This window comes from Pleurodeles waltl, chromosome 6 (assembly GCF_031143425.1).
Source record: "Pleurodeles waltl isolate 20211129_DDA chromosome 6, aPleWal1.hap1.20221129, whole genome shotgun sequence".
NCBI lineage: Eukaryota > Metazoa > Chordata > Amphibia > Caudata > Salamandridae > Pleurodeles > Pleurodeles waltl.
Window position 1 is genome coordinate 471,463,388 of NC_090445.1, and position 22,713 is coordinate 471,486,100.

The window sequence follows — 22,713 nt, forward strand, 5'->3', positions numbered from 1 at the left end:
ATACACATATATATATATATTTGTACACACACACACATGAATACACACACATATACACATAGAATACATAATTAGAATCATGGGTAAAAAATACTTAGTCAGACAGGTTTAAAAGAGTGTGTGTGTATTTTATTGTTATTGGTTTAGTTTCTGTAAAATGAGCATCATGGCCTACCCAACCGGAGTATTTTCTACGAGTATGTCAGTAAGCGTTACCAAGCATGTTTTATACGCCCCGTATATATTGTACACTAAGGGTACGTGATGGGCCACGGGGTAAACGTCTCCAGCAACCTTATGTGCCTTTGGCAATGTGATTGTTACTAGTGCGTCTTTGTGGAGATGTCATTGTGCTTCTGAGCATCAACAACGCACCACCGGAATCGGCGGTAAAAACGCATTGGGGTCGTTTTGGAAAGCTGTCCATCATCCTGGTAAAAAGCGGGAATTCCTTTACCTACTTCGAGGTGGACGGGGGCGTGGCTCAGCGGGCGGAGCTTACAGGTGCTTTATAAAGGGAGAACCTTCTACTCTGTGTCTCCAGCAGAGGAAGATAGAACCCGCGCGTCTCAGTCAGATACAGATTACGCTCCAGTACATCATCAGTTCACCTCCAGGATGGATTCTAGATCTTTTTCTGCTATGGGATCTCTGAGCGCACAACCTTGCTTTATCTTTGCCAAGCCCAAGAGTTAGGGTGGCTTGTCCTTTCCAGAAGCTGAGCTTTAACTGCGGCACCTGCTACGATTATATTTTGTAAGTGCTTCCTTTGAGGTTTAGTTTCTGTAAAATGAGCATCGTGGCCTACCCAACCGGAGTATTTTCTACGAGTATGTCAGTAAGCGTAACCTAGCATGTTTTATACGCCCCGTTTATATTGTACACTAAGGGTACGTGATGGGCCACGGGGTAAACGTCTCCAGCAACCTTGTGTGCCTTTGGCAATATGATTGTTACTAGTGCGTCTTTGTGGAGATGTCATTGTGCTTCTGAGCATCAACAACGCACCACCGGAATCGGCGGTAAAACGCATTGGGGTCGTTTTGGAAAGCTGTCCATCATCCTGGTAAAAAGCGGGAATTCCTTTACGTCACAGCAGCACTTGCAGTGTAGGTCCTCTCCTGTCGAAGATCAGGTATTAAGTGATTCAGCAGATAGAAAATGACCGTCACGTCCGCGGCGGTCACGTCCTCGGCGGTGCGTACCATCACCGCCGACATACATCGTCATTGGCTCCTGGGACCCATAGGGTCCAATGTTAACCAATGCAGCATTGCGCCGTGGTCTTCGACCGCCTACCGCTACGGTGTACAACGCCAGCGCAGTTACCTCACATCCCATTGTCCCACTTTACAGGTCAGGCAGCCGCCATTTCAGGGGCCCACATGGCCTAATTACCAGCTGCGTCACACATACCTAGGCCTAGTCTCAACACACATGCAGGCTACATTTTGTGTATGAATGGTGTTCTGTGTAAACTGTGGGTACATACCTCTGAGCTGTTTGACTCCCTGCTTGCTGTTGTCCTTCATAGGCACCGTCCGCTGGGACATGTGAGGAGATGGCGGAATCCTCCGGTGTACCGACCGCTGGTGGACCTGTCGACAATGGAGGAAAGAAATTTGATTATCATCTACAGGTTTGACCGTGCCACAATCCAGGAACTGTGTACCCAGTTGGAGCCTGACCTGATGTCAGCAATCCGCCATCCCACAGGAATCCCCCCTCAAGTGCAGGTGCTATCAGTGCTCCATTTCCTTGCAAGTGGGTCTTTTCAAACAACTGTGGCCATGGCATCAGGGATGTCCCAGCCTATGTTTTCCAACGTATTGTCCACAGTGTTGTCTGCCCTGCTGAAACACATGCGGAGCTACATCGTTTTCCCTCAGGTGGAGGATTTGCGTACAGTGAAAAGTGACTTCTATGCCCTTGGACATATCCCCAACATCATAGGTGCCATTGATGGGACCCATGTGGCTTTGGTCCCCCCCCCCACAGGAGTGAACAGGTGTACAGGAAACGGAAGAGTTATCATTCCATGAATGTACAGATGGTATGTTTGGCAGACCAGTACATCTCCCATGTGAATGCCATGTTCCCTGGCTCAGTGCATGACGCCTACATCCTGCGGAATAGCAGCATTCCTAATGTGATGGGTCAACTCCAGAGGCACCGTCTGTGGCTATTAGGTGACTCTGGTTACCCCAACCTGTCATGGCTACTGACCCCAGTGAGGAATCCCAGGACAAGTGCAGAGGAACGCTACAATGAGGCCCATGGGCGAACTAGGAGGGTGATCGAGCGGACCTTCGGCGTCCTGAAGGACAGGTTCAGGTGTCTGCATATGACAGGTGGATTCCTATTCTACTCACCAAAGAAGGTGTGCTAGATCATTGTGGCCTACTGTATGCTTCACAACTTGGCTTTGCGACGACAGGTGCCTTTTCTGCAGGAGGATGGTCCAGATGGTGGTGTTGTGGCAGCTGTGGAGCCTGTGGACAGTGATGAGGAGGAAGGAGAGGAAGAAGACATGCAGAACAGGGACTCAGTGATTTAGCAATATTTCCCGTGAAACACAGGTGAGAATACATTCCTGAGTACTACATGTACTTTTACACTTCTACCTCTATCCTGTCTGTCGTTTTCACCCAGTGTATGGTCACTGAGTTGTCACTTTCCCTTACGGTTTCACAGGTGTGGGTCCCAACGTGTGTCATCTTCTTAGATTCCTCAAGGACTAGAGCTGTGTGACATAGGTATGTTGAAATTACTATTTCAAGAACATTTTGTCACTGTAATTGCAAATACACTATTTCGAAATCACAGACAGACTCCAGATCTTTTGGTGCTTTAGGTTTGTTTATTTAAATACAAAATATTGGAGGGGGAAGTTAAATGGTGAAGGGTGATGGCGGAGGAGAGTCCAGTCTATTAGTCCCACAGGTGCATTGCCCATATGGGCATAAGAAGTGGAGCTGGGGCAGTTTCAATATGGTCAGGGTGACAAAGTGGGACAGTGGGATGACAATCAGGGTGGTCTCATTTCTTGGCAGGGGTCTTGGCATCGTGCTCTGTCTTTTTCCTGGCTCTCAGGGACCGATTGCGGGGTGGTTCTCCGTCTGCAGGGGGTCAGGTGCTGGTGTGGCGGTCCTGTGGCAGTGCCTCCTGTCCACTAGCCCCGGCAGAGGTGGTGGGCAGTTCATCGTCCATGCTAGTGTCAGGGGCCCCTTGTAGTGCCACAGTGTCCCTCCTGGTGTTGAGTAGTTCCTTCAGCACCCCTACAATGGTGCCCAGGGCGGAGCTGATGGTTCTGAGTTCCTCCCTGAAGCCCATATTCTGTTCCTCCTGCATGCGCTGGGTCTCCTGAAACTTGGCCAGTACCGTAGCCATTGTCTCCTGGGAGTGGTGGTATGCTCCCATGATGGAGGAGAGGGCCTCGTGGAGAGTGGGTTCCCTTGGCCTGTCTTCCCCCTGTCGCACAGCAGCCCTCCCAGTTCCCCTGTGTTCCTGGGCCTCCGTCCCCTGGACCGTGTGCCCACTGCCACTGCCCCCAGGTCCCTGTTGTTGTTAGGGTGGTGAGTTATACTGGGTTCCCTGTAGTGGTGGACACACAGCTGATTGACGTGTCCTGGGGACGGAGATATGGGCCCGCTGGGTGGGTGCTGTGCTGGTGTTTCCAGAGGGGGGAAGGTCTGTGGTGGCCTCTGCCTGTGTGAGGGGAACTGACTGTCCAGAGGCCCCCAATGGTCCGGGCTGGGCATCTAGATCCAGGTGGACAGAGGTGCTGTCATCACTGTGGGCCTCTTCTGTGGGCATGTGTGGACCCTCCTGTCTGGTGACGTTGGGTAGTGGTCCTGCAGGGGTGGAAAGGCATGACTATTGCATCTGTGTGTGTCATGGTGTGCAATGGGTGGGTGGCCGTGTACCCCAGTGCTGGCATTCCTGTGTGTGAGCTTGTGTGATGATGGTTTAGGGGGGTGTATGGGTATGTGCAGTAGGCATGCTTTAATGATGGGTGTCCATGCATTGTTGTTGCAAGCAGGGATTGGTGTTGGGATGTGTGGTTTGTGATATTGGTACATTTGTGATGAGTTGGAGTGATAGGGTTGGGGGCGAGGGTCGGGGTATGTGATAGCATGCAGGTAGGGTGGGGGATGTAATAGTTAAGATTTTACTTAGCAGAGTCCATTCCTCCACCGACTCCTGCGAGGCCCTCAGGATGCAGAATTGCCAAGACCTGCTCCTCCCATGTTGTTAGTTGTGGGGGAGGAGGCGGGGGTCTGCCGCCAGTCCGCTGAACTGCCTGGTGGTGTCTTGAGACCACGGAACGCACCTTCCCCCGTAAGTCGTTCCACCTCTTCCTGATGTCCTCCCGATTTCTTGGGTGTTGTCCCACTGCGTTGACCCTGTCGACTATTCTTTGCCATAGCTCCATCTTCCTTGCAATTGAGGTGTGCTGCACCTGTGATCCAAATAGCTGTGGCTCTACCCAGACGATTCCCTCCACCATGACCCTGAGCTCCTCCTCCGAGTACCTGGGGTATCTTTGCCGTGCCAGGGGGTGGTGTAGGTGATGTGTGGGGTGGTGTGTGTGGTGATAAGTGTGGTGATATGTAGTGGTGTGTTGTGTGAGGTGCGTGGAAGTTGTGTGGGTGATGGTGTTGTGTGCCTGTGGATGCTAGTTTGTTGATGGTGGTGTCTGTCTCTGGCCTTCTCTCTGTAATTGTGGTCGTAGGGGTTTGTGGGTGATGTGGCTGTGTGTTTTATATAGTATTGGGTGTGTGGGAGTGGTGTGTGTATGTGTATCAAGTGTGTGTATTTCGAATTGTCCAATGTGGTGGTATTTTGGTGATGTGTGTGTATTTTGGGCGCGGCGGTGTGTACCGCCAACGGAATACCGCGGTTGAAAGACCGCCACGTGGATTTGTGTGTCATGATAGTGTGGGCGTATTTCTGTTGGCGTGACGGTGGAGGATTTGTTTTCGCCAGTTTAACACTGACCTTTGGTGTGGCGTACTTGTGTGGGTGTCTGAATTTTGTCGGATTCCGAGGTGTGGGTCATAATAGCTGTGGTGGAATTCCGCGGCCGCGGTGGTGTGTTGGCGGTCTTCTGCACGGCGGTGAGCGGCTTTTACCGCCAATATTGTAATGACCGCCTATGTGTTTCTTATGAGGTAATTTCCTAAATCTTCAGTGCAGTGTTTTTTTCTGTTTTTCATTTAACATATCCTAAATCCTTTGAAGTTTTTGTAGGAACATGTTATGGTTTAGAGGAGTATTCTGGCATGTGATCAGGGCATTTCATACTAGAACATATTTTATTATATCTTATTTTCAAGTTTGTGGGTAAAGTGAGTGTTGTAATCAGGATTTTCTGTACTGCACTGTAAAATGGACGGGAAGTACAATGTGTATATTAGTTGAGATAGTGAATGGTAATACTTGACACCAGATAAACAATTGATTATACACATATTTCACATATTTAGGCAAGTTATGTAGAATAAGTTTTGCATTGTTACTGAGTGTGTAATATATGCATATAAACAAAAATAAACAGCAGGAAAATAATTATCCTGTTGTGTCAAACTTGGGGGCTAAATTTCAGTTCCTAAGCAAGCCCCTGTTTTTGCAGAAATGAGAAACCCTGCTCTGTAGAGTTTTTCTGGGCATAATTACTGGGTGTAATAAACATCGTCCCCCTGCATGTTTCCTGAATCAATTTCTGCAGGTCAAACCAGCCGTCGAAGTGCATTAAAAAAAGTGTAGGAACTGTGGTGCTGCATGCAGTGGGGCACAGTCAGTGAGAGTGGGGCTGGGGTCAAAGGTTTGGCTAAGAAACCAAAATGTTCTGTAAGTTTTTTTGTTTTTTATCTTCAGGTACCTTCATATAAAATACTGTGCAGCTTAAATGAAAATAAAATAAAAATGTTGGTATTCAGTGGGAAATGCATTGTAGTACATTATGAAATCCCATATTTAATGCACTACAGAGGTTGGCGTGTAACCAAAAAGCTACAGAATTAAATCTTGGTTGGTGCAGTGGAGAGCAGTGGCTTGTGTATTTTTAGTGCCAAGAGATTAGAGCCTTTAACAGAAAGGACTTTGAATGTGGAAGTCAATTTTTTAAGTTTGCATCACACACAGTATAATATAGACTGCTACAAAATGCACAAAAAGGTAAAAAATAACATGGTGCTTCCAAAATATATATTTTAGTAATACCCAGACTGTACATAATGATATTTTTAGGTCAAGCGTAAGTGTACGACCTCCTGTATACTTTAGTATACATCTCTGTGGGGTTAAATCCTTCCCCTACTTCTCATTTATTTGTTTCAGTGTTTGTTAAAGATATTTGCTTGCTTGTGGGCAGTCCTACCTTTCTGTCCTTCCTTTTTTTCTTTGGTCTTCCCAAGATGCAGGGATTATGTACAATTTCATTATGCTTTGTTGTGTTTATCTGTTCATGGGAGGAACATTTTTATTTCTTTCCTTCTCGTGTAACACTGTGAGTGGGTGTATGGTCAACTCTGATGTGAGGCAGCTTATTTGACGTTTGTCAGGCACGTAGTGCAATAACCCCATAAGAATACCAAGTTCAGTGTGCGTGTTCAATTAAAAGGATCCTTATGACGCTTGTGAGTCACTGTCCATATTGCACAACCCTCCTTCCTGCACTTGTTGCTCGCCCGGAATGGGTGCTTTTGTGAGAGGTGCTTTCCATTCCACAACATTCAGGTGCTCCCAGGGCACCCACTAGGGAATATGCACAGCCAAGCTGACTTTGCTGCTATCTTCAGGACGCTATGCATGTTGGGTGCTGAGGCTGCTCCTGTGTCACATGCTGGTGCTGCTATTGTGGTGCTAAGGTTGTGTTCCTTTTACCCTCTCTCCCGTCACAAACCCAGGCATCATCTGCCCACCCTCTGATTGAGGTGCTATTTCTTTTCTTCAGCGGCCACCAATGAGACTCTTTCTTCATCAAATGAATGTATTTCTAGGACACGTTTGTGACAGAAGACCCTGACTTCGTGTGTAAGAGGGTTTAGCAACTGGAATTAGAGCTTGCCTCACCACTTCCCTATGCATCGTGTTTTTTTCATGACATTTAACAAAAGTATTGCATTGAGTGCCAAATAGTGTGGTAATGGTTTTCAGCAGACAGTACAACTTCAAACTGCATAACATCACGCGGCTTGCATCCAAGGGTTTTAGGAGTTTACACATATGGACTTGTGGCACAGCAGAATGTTTGCAAGCAATATTAGCGACTGGCTCCAGGTGCTTCTAAGAATGGTTTGTGGCAGGTGATTGTTCATGGGACTTCTAGCGACACAGTGTGCTACTGCAGCAATACAGCTCCAGGGACCTCTAGTGACGCCGTGTTACACTGCTGCCAATGATCTTTTGTGGCTCAGGGATGAATGGTAATGGCATGTGGCACAGAAGTTAACTCTGGTGCACGGTCCCTGGGTCTAGAAGTGGGCATGCAAACTAATGGTGAAAGCTGAGCCACTGGTCTGGCTTATCTTTAAGAGCCTGTGCTCCATCCCAACCATTAAAACATAGCTAAAAGCTTTTTTGCATTTTTCTATAGTGCAAACACCGTCTTCTGGTTGAGTTTGCATTATACAAATCTGCAAAATAGAGTGTTCTTGACTTCCAAGTGTTCTAAAATGTGGAAGGTCCTGTTTAATGTTTCATCATAGCACGCTGCCATAACAGAATTCTTGTTAAAGTTGCATAACATTTATAAATAGAGATGGATCTCTATGCTTCTATGATTTCTTTCTATTCAGGTTGTTTGTATTGTCTGAACTAATGGACCAGTCTCAGTAACCTGTGCAAACTTCTCCATATTGTAGGTTGCCTTATAAATGAATTGCCAGCAGATGAGTGCAGACTGATGACTGGTGTCTCTGTGTCGTGCACTTGGTGTGGGTAAATCGGTCTGTATTAGGAAGAGCTTGTGGCAAGGCTGTTGCATGTCAATAAGAGCTGCTAACTTTGGACCTGGGAAACCAGGTTTGATACTCAGCGTTAGCTCACAATCCGGTGATTCTGGGCAAATCAATCACCTGTGCCTATAAAAAGTGAATGGGTGTCTTTGTGTAATGTGAGTTATGCTGTTGTAAAGCATACCAACATCTCGGGTTGGGTTCGTGCCATATAAAACTGCAAAAAAAAAAAGGTTAGTTCTATTAACATCTTCTGCCCTTGCAAACTTGTAGACAAAGCTGTCGTCTGGCTTCAGGGACCTCTTATGACATCCCTTGGTACTGCAGTCTGTTGCAGTGATTACAACAAACATAATTCCACTCCACACCACATACACTCACTACACTACACTTCAAACCAAAACACACAGGTAAAAGACACTGGGTCAGATGTATCAAATGATTTTGCATTTGCAAACGTTGCGAATCAGTGAATTCCACCGTTTGCAAATGCAAAATCACCTTTCACAATGTATTAAAAGGGATTCGCAGTGCAATTTTAAGGAATCACTAAAATAGCGATTCCTTAAAATTGAGACTAGATTTTGTGAATCGCAGACTGTGATTCACAAATAACGAATTGCAATTCAATGTATCAAGCATCCGCAAATTGCGTTTAGTCACAAAATGGGTTTTTGCATGTGCAATTTACCATGAATTAAACTCAGGTGGTAAATAGGTGCAACCTATATAAAGAAGCCCAGAATGCATCAGCCCTTTTCAACAATGGCTGGACTCTATGTCATGGCGAGGAGGATGAGGATCCTGCCAGGTTTGAGGAGAGGGAGGAGAAGACAGGAGCACATTTTTAGAGGGCACATTACCCTATTTGATCAGAGAGAGGAGGAGATTTATGACAAGTACAGTTTGAACTCTGCCATTATACTTGACTTAATAGTCGATTTACAACCCCTACTGCAGCAGCACACACACACACACAGAACCTATGCCAAACCCATTCAGGTACAGGTATTATGCTCCCTGCACCTCCTAGCTTCAGGAAGCTATCAAGGGGTCATAACAGCAGCTGGAGGTGTATTGCAAAGTGTGTTTTCACACTTCTTTATGGCATTCCTAAATGCTATGTTAACTAAACATGATCTACACATAAAATTCCCCAACAACCCACAAGATTTGCAAAGAACAAAATTTGAATTTTACCAGGAAGCCCAATTACACACGTCATTGGCTGCATTGATGGGACACATGTAGCAATCTGTCCACCATCTGCATCAGAATATATATAGGAATAGGAAAAGTACACATTCTATGAACATCCAGGTCATATGCAAGGCCTCCAACATAATAACTGATCTAGTGGCCGGATACCCTGGTAGCACACATGATTTATACATCTTTAGGCACAGTGGAATACACACAAGACTCTTTGCTGGGGAGTTTGGCAAAGGATACCTACTTGGTAATGTAACAGTGAACAATGTTGCATAACGTCTATGTGATGTCACAGATAACAAAAACTAATTTTACACTCCTGTCATTCTAGGAGACTGTGCATATGCAGTGTGGTTCTTCATCTTGACACCCTATCTCAATCTTGCCACGCCAAGTGAATGGAGAAACAATGTGATGCACAGGAGGGCACATAGCATGATTGAGAGGACCTTCGGCCTGCTGAAGATTAATTTCCACTGCCTGCATAAGAGTGGGGGCGCACTACAATACATTCCGGAAAACACCTGCAATATCGTTGCCACATGTGCAATGTTGCACAACATCGCAACGACTAGAGGCATACTAGTCGAACCCACAGAGACAGACGCCGATGAGGATGATGACCCCTTGCCACTCCTTCACCCAGCAGACAGAACCAGAGCAGCAGAAGGCGGCAAAGATGTGCTGCGATTCCGCGCAACTATTTCTGATGTAAGTAGTGACAACATCACGTCTACTTTCATTTTTTTCTGTAGGTATCATATTTATTGCCTTGACTTAAGGTGATATATGTGTGACTAGGACATTGGTATGCACAATACACAATCAGGTCCCAATTACAGTGTGATACTATTGACATCATAGTATCAATACATTGCTACATGATGTGCAAGGCCCTGTACTTCTCAACATTACTTTTAACGTCCACGCACTCCACTTGAACACTCATTAGGCTCAGTAGCACCTCTTGTTGTGTGGTCAGAGACAGAAATGTGTTTGGAACTGCGATGCCTAGGATTTATCACAGGGGCTGTGACACTGCTGAGGCTAGAGAGCTCCTCACTATTCCCACCACCCATATCGCTGTTTGCAGCACTCTGGGCTGTCTGCATTGTCTCCAGTACATTGGTGACTTGCACCAATCCTCGTGCAACCTCCTGACTGCAATGTGCCATTTCCACTTGCATGCCCACAGCACGTCGTGACAGCAAAGCAGTTGTGTTAGTGAGCCAATTAACAGATCTGTTGAACCCATCCAACCTACCCATCAATTGGTGATGGTGCCTACGGTGGGTGACATGCTCCTGCTGCATTACAGTGCAGAGATCCTTAATGGCATTTGTCATCTACCTTACGCGTTCTGCTGTAGCTTGCTGTTCCTCATGCAGCTTGCACATGTTGTGATTGAGAGACACCAACTGCCTGTGCATTGATCTCATGTGTTACATTGCAGGTGCTGCACTTTCAACATGGATGCCTCAAGACCGCCGAACAGTGATGGGCCCTCACCTTCCTCTGTGCACTGTCTGCCTTCTTTATAACGCCTCCTAAGGGGTGTAGACTGACGCTGGAACAGGGACTGCTGTCTGTGGGTGCTTCTACCCTCTAAAGGTAGTGTGGGAACTTCTTCCTGCAATTCATCGGAGTCCAGAGTAAGCTCAGGGAGGGGTAGCACTCTTGTCCTGCATCGTGTTGGTGCTGGTATGATGGACTCACTGGTGTGTGAATCTGACTGTGGCTGACTTTCATCATTCCCCACTTTTTCACTTTCTGCTGCGTCAGGGCCCGGAACATCTGCAACAACAATGCGCAGCATGTCATTCATGATGCTCAACATGCATTTGTAATCTTACAGTTACTTTCATGATAAACATTTCCCCTAACATAGTGTCTCTAATTGCATGTCGTGTTGTTTCTCTGTTTGGTTTTACACTATATTGCTATTTATGTAGTAGATACACCTTTGGAGTTTGGACTACCACTCCCATAAGGCATTGTTGTATTGAATGGAATATGTGGCATGGACTACTTATCACAGTGCATAGTGCCATTGCCATTTTCTAAGTGACATTTGTACATGCACATATGGGGATTCAAATCATTACTGCCCTCACCTTTGCTTGTGCCGGGTGCGCCTGAGATGTCAATGTCAGTGACACCACTTACGGCTTCAGGCACCATTGTTGAATCCACCATGTCTTCTAAGGGTCTGGACGGCGTCTGGGTGGGTGGTCCTCTGCCAGTGCTCATTGACTCCTTCAGCCTGCTTGCTACCCTCTCTTTGGCACTTGATTGCAAGTCGTACCAGCGCTTGCGTATCTCCTCAATTGAATGCAGCGCAACACCCACCACTCATATTTTGGTCTGGATGTCAGTCCATATTTTCCTCTTCCTACCTTCTGGGACCTGTAGTGAGTGTTTGCCAAATAACTGCCCATGGTTCTTGATCACCTCTTCTGTGAGCATGTCCAATTCCTGCTCACTGAATTTCAATTTTCTTTTTCTCCCTCCTGCGTGCCTGCCATTCCCATAAGTGGCCATTGCGTTTTCTGGTCCTGGCAGACTCTCCTGAGTGCCTCCCTGGTGCTGTGCTGGGTCTCTCTGCCTGCTCCTGTGGCTCAGGCTTCTGGAAACAGCATGCACTGACTCAGTTCCTGGTTGCGATGTCATCAAGCTGCTCCAGAATACAGAAATTTCAATTTGCTATTTCCAAATACCGATTCGCTATTTTACTGAATTGCTATTTGGTACTCGCTATTTGCTATTGTGAATTTTAAGAAATCGCAAAACATTCTGCGATGGTGTTGTTCCATTGCATTTTGTGATTCCCAGTTAGTGATTCAGTAAAAATTGCTATTTGGTATTAGCAAATGCGAACCTTCATACATCTGGCCCATTGTCATTTACAATGCCAATAGCTCTAACTCTCGTAAATGTGATACCTATTGCATTGCAAATGCTTGTTTTACATTACTGTCCCTTCAACACCACCAGAGGTAATAAGCACTCTATAAATATATACAATTACAATTAAAAGAATGCACTTTTGCTCTTTGCACCACCACTGAAAGAGAAAAAATATTTGTCATCCCAGGTTTAGAGGTATTTGATCAATTAGATTTGGTACTAACTCCCAGGCATCTTTTACAATTGCAGATTACCCTTTACATTTGCAGATTAACCCTTTGTGCACTTGTGCATTTCTTTCATGCAAGCAGGCGCCCCACAATGAAGGCGTGTTTAGCTGTCTCCGTGGCTTTGGGTTCACAGCAGAGGGGTCTCACTGAATGACACTTCAGCTGAAGCATTTCAATTATTGGAATTAATCGCCGTAGGGCAGTTGTTTTTTATACGAAAAGTAAGGGAACGGGTTTTCATAAATAAAACAAAAGTATGGGCAGGAGGTGCCCCTCCATTCCCCCTACTTCGACCTCCTGGTCAAACCTGTTGGAATTTAGCACATACAAATGCTTGCTAGATGTTTTTGCAAAATGTAGCATAAATTGAAACTATTTTTCTGGGCATTCACAGTTGCACCGTTGTGAGTATATTACTCTTAAAGAGTTTGGATGAAAACATGTAAATATCATCTACATGCCTCTGTCTTCTCCGAACATCCTTGTTTGTTTTATTTCACAGTAACTGTGCTGTTCAGTGCATACTTTAGTTTGTTACATTATTTAAGCCGTGTGGTTTGATTCCAGGAAAACAACTTCTGCTAAAAACATGTCACATCAAAGATAGTAAATTGAAACACACAAACGTTTGCTTGGAAAACGAAACACACAACAGTTGCTACTTTTGGAAAATAACTTTGAACTGTAAATGTTTTTTTTATTTTATTTTGCGGATTTTTTGGGACAGTACCTTGTGTGCTGCGAGGGAGGAACTGTTTGCACCAGCTGCCCCAGGCTGATATATTTCCTTTGTCTGCAGAAGCTCGCCTGTACTTATCTACTTTTGTCTCTGTTCGAGGGACCTGTAACCTTTTGACAGTTTCCGACTGGTGGCAGCTTAGTGGTAGTTTATATGGTGTAGTATCCCAATGACGTACGATAAGCTCAACCTGTTTGATATTTATTTTGTGTGGGAAGAATAATTTCAAACGACAGTGAGCAGGGTAGTGATCACGAAGTCTTGAGTGTGTTTGACACCATCACTATGAAGTCCTCATTTCAGATTTCACCCACTGGTGCTCAGGAACACCCCTTTGTGTAAATGAGGAATTTAAAAAGGAGGATGAGGTTTGGGTGTTTCCCTGAGTAAAAACACGATCAGATCAACTCTTCTACAGTGCCTAGACAAACATATTTTGCACCACAGCATTTCTATGCGCAGTAAAAATACTTGACTTCTCAGAAGTGGTAAAGTCAACTCCAATCTTATTGGATGAGACAGATGGATTCAGCTCAACTGGGTAACAGCTGCCCATCTTCTATGAGCTGCCAACATAGGTCTCTGCCCCTCAGCAGCTCCCTGAAGAGGTACCTCGTGGCCAAAAGTGTGTAAATCCTGCCGGAGTGCTCCTGGATTCGAGGAATGTGAACTGCCTGTTTCCCTAGCGCTAAGGGCCCTCTGAATTCTGTTGGTTTCCCTTGCTGAAGATGTCTTGCCTCTATGGAAACATTCAGCACGTCAAAGATGTCCAGAGAATCTGACCAACTAACCCAAGATGTTCTCCCTATACTTATCAGAGACCAGGGGAAGGCTGCTCAGAACCTACCCATCAACTGCTCTTGTGTCTCCCGGAGCCATAGTTCTATCTGTTAAGCATGCGCCTCTCCCTAAACAAACCTCTTTTGTAAAATTATCTGAGCGCATGCTTGTTCATCCCGAGTATCATACAAGCCTCCTAACTCCATGTCATGGGCACAGGTCTCTCACCAGACTCATTCGCCTGGAGATCTGTAGAAGACTACGGAAGCCACTGTTGTGGATCCCCTGTAACTGCTGGACTAGGCAGGAGACCAGCACCTTGTTATCCTGAGTGCATTTTTATTCGAAATGGTATGTTAACAGTGCTTTCTGAGGCTTTCTCTTCTTCTAGCAGACATATGGTATTGTGGTTCATTGATTTGTACTGAAGTGTACATTTATTGGATGGAGTTGGCTGATACTGTTGTTCAAAAACAAGCTATATGCCGTCAGGAAGGTTCAGACCGCCATTAGATGTTACATTCTCTGCATACGTTATAGTTTACCTTATTAATCAGTTATCTGGAATGTTTGTACTTTATATTGCATATCACTGTTGCGATTTGGTCTTCAGTTTTGATATTTCCCTTTTCCCTTTATCCCCCTTTTCCCTGATATCCCAACAAACATAGGAAACGTATTTTCTTAATGACATTTTAGAACATTATGTGTTTTATTACATACATTTACTGTTCTTGTCATTCCATTTTGTGATTATTATTTTTCAATAAAGCTGATCAAACGTAAAGGATGGAATTGGCAGTGTAATGTAGTGTGCCAATGTTGCATGTGTTATTTCGAAACTTTGGCATACATTTTTAGTTTTTGAATATTTGCCTTTATGGGACCTATGTGTATTGTGTACATGACTTTATTCTGGTGACTGTTGGTATTTTCTGTGCTATTTGTGAGTATAGTTATTTGTAACTAATAATTATTAGTTTCATTAACCATATGCAGGGCCACTGGAATTATGCGGCAACTGGGGGCTAAATTATGCGGCAGGGTTGAGTAAATCATGCAGCAGGAAAAGGCAAATTATGCAGCGGAGTGCGACACATTTTGTTATAGTATTACGTCATTATTTTGTCATTTTTAAACTTGTTAACACTGTCTGGGCATTGGTTGCACCCCGTTAGTACCAGTTTAACATCCAAATATTGCACTGAGCAGCACAAAGGTGGCCAGTTGACCGTTGCAAAGGGCTTCTCCTTCGCAGCAGCACATGTTGCTGCGTGTTTAACTAACTTTTGACCCGTTTGAGGTAGACACAAATTTGTTTTTTGTTAAAATCTGAAGATTATGTGGGAGATGATGGATTATCTGACAAATGCTGCAAATCAATAATTCTGCGAAATTTACAGTGGCCACACAGTAGAATAATTCCAGTGTCCCTGACTGACAATTTGGAATGGTTATATTACATTTATAATCATTGTTATTCACAGATTCTATTCAGTGCCATTTTGAAATTATTCACTATAATCATTGTTAAAGTTGCTGACGTTCTGTTCTTTGTTACAGTGTTTAAAGTTGCAATGCTGCCAGTATTAAATGTAAGCCGCCACAGGATTCAGATCACTATTAAAACAATTAATATGTGACTCGCACATGTGCAAAGGGTAGAAGAGACAAGGAGTTAGTGTTTAACTTTTGAGATATCCTTTGACTTTAGCTGAAAAGGATCAAACGCTGCAAATCTTGTGCTATGAGGTCAAACATCAGTGTTTGATCAGCAAAGGCCGTCACAAGCAATGGTATAATGATAAATGATAGGGCTTTCCTGCAGCAGTTGACTCCAGGATCTCACCACTCTCCAAAGACTTTAGACTGACTTCCAGCCCGTGAAGGTTTGGAGGGCTCCTCTGCAGTGAAGAGGCTGCAAGGGCCTGCATTACAACCCTGGCTACAAGGTACAATTGAATGGGTGCAGAACCATTGGGCATGGTTTAGAGTTCAGCAGACAGGTTACACGCATAACAGATATCCTGCCCTCCCTATTACAAGTGGCATTGGATATAATGCACTTGTAAGATGGAAGTAACCCATCCTCCGAACTCTATATCAGACGCTTTGTGTTTCTCAAAGTGGGGCAGCTAGGAGACAATGAGAGTGAACACGTTACGAATTACTGGAAAGTAACTGTGGAATGATTCACAGCAAGAAAGAAGTTAGGGGAAGCATTGCAAAACTGATGGAAGTCTCCATTAAAATGAAGTGCAGTGGTAGCCTTTGCAGAAATAGAACAAATTACTATAACCTGAAATGACCAATCACAAGGTGAAATAATGAATTTTAACATTGCACCTGATTTGCCAGAGTTGGAAGGAGTTCCATTGAATGTTCACATTATAGATCTAGAGAGTGAGTTATGTTATGGGTATATGTAGAGTGCATGGAGGGTTTACTGATGCTGAAAAGCAGAGGAGGTGTGGATTGAGACTAGGCAATAAGCAATGTCTACTATTTCTTGCAAAATTTGATAACAGAGGCGGCAAATCTGATCTGCAGAGATACGTCATTACAGGCTTTGGGAGAGAGGTAGGAGAAGGCACTGCAGTCAAAACTGGTTCTACATTTGGGCAGTATGTCTGCGAGTAGGAGCCAGGTTGAGTGAAGGCGTCAGGTAGGTCTGTGGAATTTAATGCAATTATTAAGGTAGATGGGGCCGATGTTGTATATGGCTTTGTATAGGTGTGGGAGGAGCTTGAAGCATGCCCATATATAGATGGAGCCAGTGGAGATCTTTGATGTGGTACAGGGGGAAGTCTAAGTTTGAGGTTGACAGCTCAGTTCTCTATGGTCTGGAGTATCCTGGTCAGTTGTTCATTGATTCTTATGCAGAGTGCATTGCCATAGTCCAACTGGCTGGTGATGAGAGTCTGGGTGACAGTTCTGTCGGTGTTGAAGGGAAGCCACTGGAAAATCTTCTTGAGAGTTTGAGTGTGTGAAAACAGGAGATGGAGACTGCGTTCACTTAGCCTGTCATAGTAAGCTGGTGATCGACTAATATTCTGAGGTTTAGCGTTGGGTGTGGGTCCATTAACAGAAGGCTGTCGGGTCCCATAAGGATGTGCCTTTGCCAAAGATGACTACTCCTGTTTTGTCTGTGTTGAGTTTGAGGCAGTTGGTCTTCATCTATTTGGTGACTTCAGACATGCACATCTAGAAGTTGGTCCAAATATTTAATGTTTTGTTGGACAGGACGAGCGTGAGCTGGGTGTTGTCTGTGTAGGATTCATTACTGATTCTATGGACATGAATAATGCTGATGAATGGGGCAATGTAGATGTTTAACAGTGGGGGACAGAGCAAGGATTATTATGGTACTCCACAGATGAATTCAGCAGCAGCTGAGATGAAAAATATCAGGCTGAGTCAATTTCTGTGACCTTGAGAAAACAGCAGATACTGCAGAGTGTGGAACCGTGAAAGGGATGGGTGGGAAACAGTTCGAAGGTGGTGGATAGATCAAGAATGATGAGGGCAATGGTGCCTTCTCTGTCCATGATTAATCAGATGTCGTCCGTGGTGGTGATCAGGGCGATTTCAGTGCTGTGGTTGGGTCTGACAGGACGGGTAGCAGGGAGATGGGGCAGTAGTTGGCTTGTGTTTTAGGGTTCGCTGGGGGTTTCTAAAAGAGAAAGATTCCAGGCATCTGGGAAAGTGGCTATGTTGATAAAGCCATTCAGTATTAGGGTGAAAGCTGAGCTTATGGGGTTGAGTTGTTTTGTAAATAGGTGATGATGGCTGGGGTCTAGTGTTGCTCCAGAGTGTATGGAGTGCATAGTCGCTGCAGTTTCTTGAATGTGATGGTGGGCTAGGTGGTCAGGGTGGTTCTCTTGGCTATGGAAGTGACAAGCAGGGCAGCTGAAAGGGTGGAGAGGTCTACTTAAGACACAAAGGGGGTGATTCTGACCGCGGCGGACGGCGGTCGCCGCCCGCCAAGCGGTTCCCGCCGAAAGACCGCGGCGGTCATTCTGGCTTTCCCACTGGGCTGGCGGGCGACCGCCGAAAGTCCGCCCGCCAGCCCAGCGGGAAACACCCTTCCCACGAGGAAGCCGGCTCAGAATGGAGCCGGCGGAGTGGGAAGGTGCGACGGGTGCAGTTGCACCCGTCGCGAATTTCAGTGTCTGCAAAGCAGACACTGAAATTCTTTGTGGGGCCCTGTTACGGGGGCCCCTGCACTGCCCATGCCATTGGCATGGGCACTGCAGGGGCCCCCAGGGGCCCCACGACACCCCATACCGCCATCCTGTTCATGGCGGGTGAACCGCCAGGAACAGGATGGCGGTATGGGCTGTCAGAATCCCCATGGCGGCGCAGCAAGCTGCGCCGCCATGGCGGATTCCCATGGGCAGCGGAAAGTCGGCGGTACACCGCCAGCTTTCCGCTTCTGGCCGCGGCTGTACCGCCGCGGTCAGAATGCCCGGCGGAGCACCGCCAGCCTGTTGGCGGTGCTACCGCCAACCTCCGCCATGGCGGTAATTACCGCCCGGGTCAGAATGACCCCCAAAGTTGTTGCAAATGTTGAAGATCTTGCTGCTGAAGAAGAGAGATAGCTGGGTGCCAAGGTCATGTAAAGGAGTGATGATGGCGGAGCTTGCTCCTGGATTAGTGAAATCTTTCACAATGGCAAAGATTTCCGTGGCATTGTTGGTGCTGCTTTCAGTGTGCTCATGAGGGTGGAGCATTTGGTGGCTCTGATTTGTTGATAGTGTTTTGTGAGAGTTGATCTGTATTTGATCTTGTCGGTGTCATCCTGGCTTTTCCTCCATGTGCGTTCTATCTGTGTGCAGTGGTGCTTGAAGAATTTGAGCTCTTCTGTGTACCAACTTGCTTGTGGTCTGGTTCTGATGACCTTGGTGTGCTTCAGTGTGGCCAAGGTATCTGTACAGGTGGTCATCCAGGCCTTGAAGTTGGACATGGATCTGGGGTGGTCATTGATGTGTTGTGGTCAGTGGTGTAGGACTCTGAGATCCACATTCTTCAGAGACCTTGTTCCAATGTCGTTGTGAGGGTTTGGGAATGGTATTTCTGAGGTGGTGAGGGATGATTATGTTGAAATGCATGAGGGCATGTTCGCACCAAATGATCAGTGTGGGCTTGTCCACTATGATTTTGCTGAAGATGGTGCAGTTGGGGTCCGGTAGGTGTCCAGCAGTGTGGGTGGGGCCTTCCCTCTGGTGGGTGAGTCTGAGGTTTGCCAGATCCTTCTGCAGGCTGGCTGTGTTGGGGTCAGTGAGGTCCTGCAGGTGGTAGTTGAGGTTACCTAGGAAGGTAAAGGCACTGGAGTTGAGTGCTGGGAGGGCGTGGCGAAGTCTGTGACTATGCTTTTGAAGTTAGCAAGGGTAGGGAAGAGAGGGAATGGTAGATAAAGGTGCTTCTCAGGATGTAGTGGGGTGATTTGGAGTTTGAAGGTCAGATGTTGCTGTTGATGAATGAGTGTATTCAAGAGTCACCAAACTCTGGGCTAGGACAGCGAAGGGCATAAGAAGAGCTGCTGAAAATATGCCAATAAAAAGGAGCCAAATTGAGGTATGTTCAAGACATTTGGATGTGGAGTTAAGAATAGTAACTCTATATTTGGCTAATTATACCTAACTTCCCAATATTTTGTTTTTCAATATTGAGGCCGCTATATTTTACTGTCATCATATTTTTGTACTCAATATTCTGACATAGAACCAAATCTCAGAATGTAAAACAAACATATCTTCCACCCTGTCCACCTGGAAGGTAGGATGAGACATAAATTGCAACAAATTCATCTATCTCTTGTTCTCCTATCACCATCACACGTAACTCCCTAACATTTACTTTGGAATTTTCTTGTACTTTTGGAGAATTTGATAAGGTATAACACTTCTGTAGCTCATTGCCCATTACCTTCTGACCCACCATGAAAGTGATTCTGCCTTTAGCTCTCTTCATTGATGATCAGGTGATGATGAAAGGTATAAACAAATGTCACCTGTACTCAGACACCCACTCATAAGCAGTACATGACTCAGAGTAAAAACATGGCTGCTTTTCCATTTAGGAAGCATTGGGGGGCTTCTCCTTTCTCTCACTGTATCATGGGTCTGGCAATCACTACAACACCCTAAACAGACAGGGCTTCCACTCAAGACAAGACACACCATGTCTGTTTTAAGGGTTTCTCTTCCACCAAGTAACTTTTTTGTGAGAAGAGCCTCAGACCCAGCGGGTGAGTGTCATTATTTGTAAGGCACCTACTACCCATTGGGTCTCTTAGTGCCTACTATAAGTATCATTGACCAACTGCCTATAATTTTCCCAGACAGTTGTTTTGATTATTAGTCTTGGACTTGCATACCTCAGGACTGCATAGTCTCCTGCCATATGTAATTTTTCTTGACCAGTATCAGTGTTTTTTTGTTTTGCTCTCATCCCCAACAATCCTACAAGCTGCCTGAGTATGGACTCCCTGTTAAAATGGGCTGAGATCCCAGAGGAATGCTGAGAGGTCACGGGCCATCGAAAGTACACCCCTCTTTAAGAGAATGACTACTGCCGTTTGTAATTGGGATTTGTGGGACAGGTGGTGGTTGCACTGCAATCTTCAGGTAAGACAGGCCTTCTTACGTGTCACCTTCAAGAGGAGTTGCCAAATGGCCTCTCTTTGTAAATAATTTTGCCAGTCACTGTTTACATAGTATTTGAATTACATATCATAGTAATATGTGGGGAAGGTTTGTGTATAATTTCCATCTTTGATAGGATTAGTGTATAGACCGTGTGCACTTACGTGTGGTGGACTTCATTTTGATTCCATATGTGTGAGGCAACCTGAAATGGTTTTGTGCATTCCTTCATTCCCTAGAATTAGGCTGTACAGGAATAGAGTGTCCTTTGGTTGGTGACATCATGGTCTCTTCTGATAAGACTTGCTTCCCTGTCTCTGTCAGAGCTCTCTCGGCTCTTCTCCCTTTTCCTGTTTGATTTGCATCTGTGATGGATATATCTGGGCCCAAGAAACATCTGTATCTGGTCTTAATGAAACAAGCCTGAGATGTGTCCTATTGTCCATAGCATGAGCTGATCATGCAGGGGGCATTCAGGATTTGTTTGGGGGATCTCCCAAACCTTGTACAGTGTGAGAGGGGTGATTGATCAGCTCATACTTTGTTACTAAATCCCTCAAGAACACAGACAGAGGGGTACACCCACACATTTAATTGCCTTAGTGTGGCTGTCAACATGTTCCCAGTGGCTACACTGCCTTTACAGTGCAGCCATTGAGAAAGGTATGAAACTGGACAACAACAAAAATGCTTCTGATAAATACACAAGAAGCATTTTGTTTTACGAAAATCAAAGCCAGGAAGCAGGGGAGAATCATCCCTCTCTTCCCAAGTTTCACGTTTTTATATTTTGCCATAAATGCCCCTCAGAGGGCGATCTCCAAGCAGGGATCCACAACCATGAACACCAGAGAGTTATGTTTTTTATGGGAGAACGACCCCTTTGGGCAAGAGCCAGTGCTCTTCGGACTCCACGCAATACAGTATGTCTGACCCCCAGAGACAAAAATTGGGGGTTTGCCCCCACTCTGACCCACCGGGGTTAGAAAGCTCACTAGGCACCAGGGATTTAAAAAAACAAGAGAACTGGGTGTGAGTCACCCTGCAAAAAAAGGGCCATGCCCCACCCCATAAGGGGCATGCATTCTTAATGCTTCCCCAAGCGGGGCAGATAGGGAGGTTTGCCCCAAGAGTAGAAAGCCCACTAGACAGCAGGCTGTTATTTTTTAGTAGGAGGTGGTCCCATGGGCAAAGACCAGTGTTCCCCTCCATATCCAGGCTAATACAGTCTTTTTAGATCCTCAGTGGGTAGATTGGAGGACCACTAGACACAAGGGATTTCAGATTGTCAAAAACAAAAAGGATGAACGTGGATTACCCAGGCATTGGACCATTACCCACCCAGATAGGTTAAGCAGTTTATCTCCCCCCCCAGCCCCCATGTAGAGGGCAGATAAGGGATTTTTCCCTGTCATTCTCCAGGGGTGGTAGAAAGCCCACTGAATACCAGGGATTTCAGCATGGTGGAAAGCAAAAAGGGTGGAGGAGGCCCACCCTAGCACATAGCCCTGCTATCACACCAAAAGAGGTGTACAGACTTTCTGCTCCTTCTCGAAGGCAGAAGTAGGTCTCTGCCCAATTTCCTCCTGGAGGTTAAAGGTCTACTAGACATCAGGGATTTCTGTTTTCAGTGGGGGAGTGGCTCCTTGAGCAAGGGCCAGAGCTCCCCTCCCCATCCAGGACAATACAGTCTTTCTAAATCCCCAATGAGCAGATTGGAGGTCCACTAGATACCAAGGATTTCCGTGTTTCAGAAAACAAAATAAGTGGGGCCTGCCCTTCCTTTCATCGGAGCATGCTTCTCCCGAAGCATGCAAGTAGTGTGGTTTGTCCAAATATGCTCCCTTGTGGGAGTAGAAAAGGCCAACTAGAAACCAGGAATTTCTTTTTTGGGTGGATAAAGAAGGCCATGGGCATGTGCCAGTGCTCCCACCTCCCACCAAGAGCAATACAGTTTTTCTGCCCCCCCCACCCCTGGGGACAGATAGAGAAGATTGTCCCCAGGATGCACGCCTTGGTACTGAATACCAGGTATGTCTGGATAGTGGAAAACAAAAAGGGTGGGGGAGTCACCCTACCCTAGAAGAGGCATAGAGTCTTTCTGCCACCCCCATTCTTGTGGGTAGAAAGGGTTATTAGCTCCCAATCTATCTGCTGGACTGTATAAAACCCACTAAATATCAGGGATTTCTTTCTTGAAAAGGAAAGCATCGTCGTGGACAAGGGTCAGTCCTACC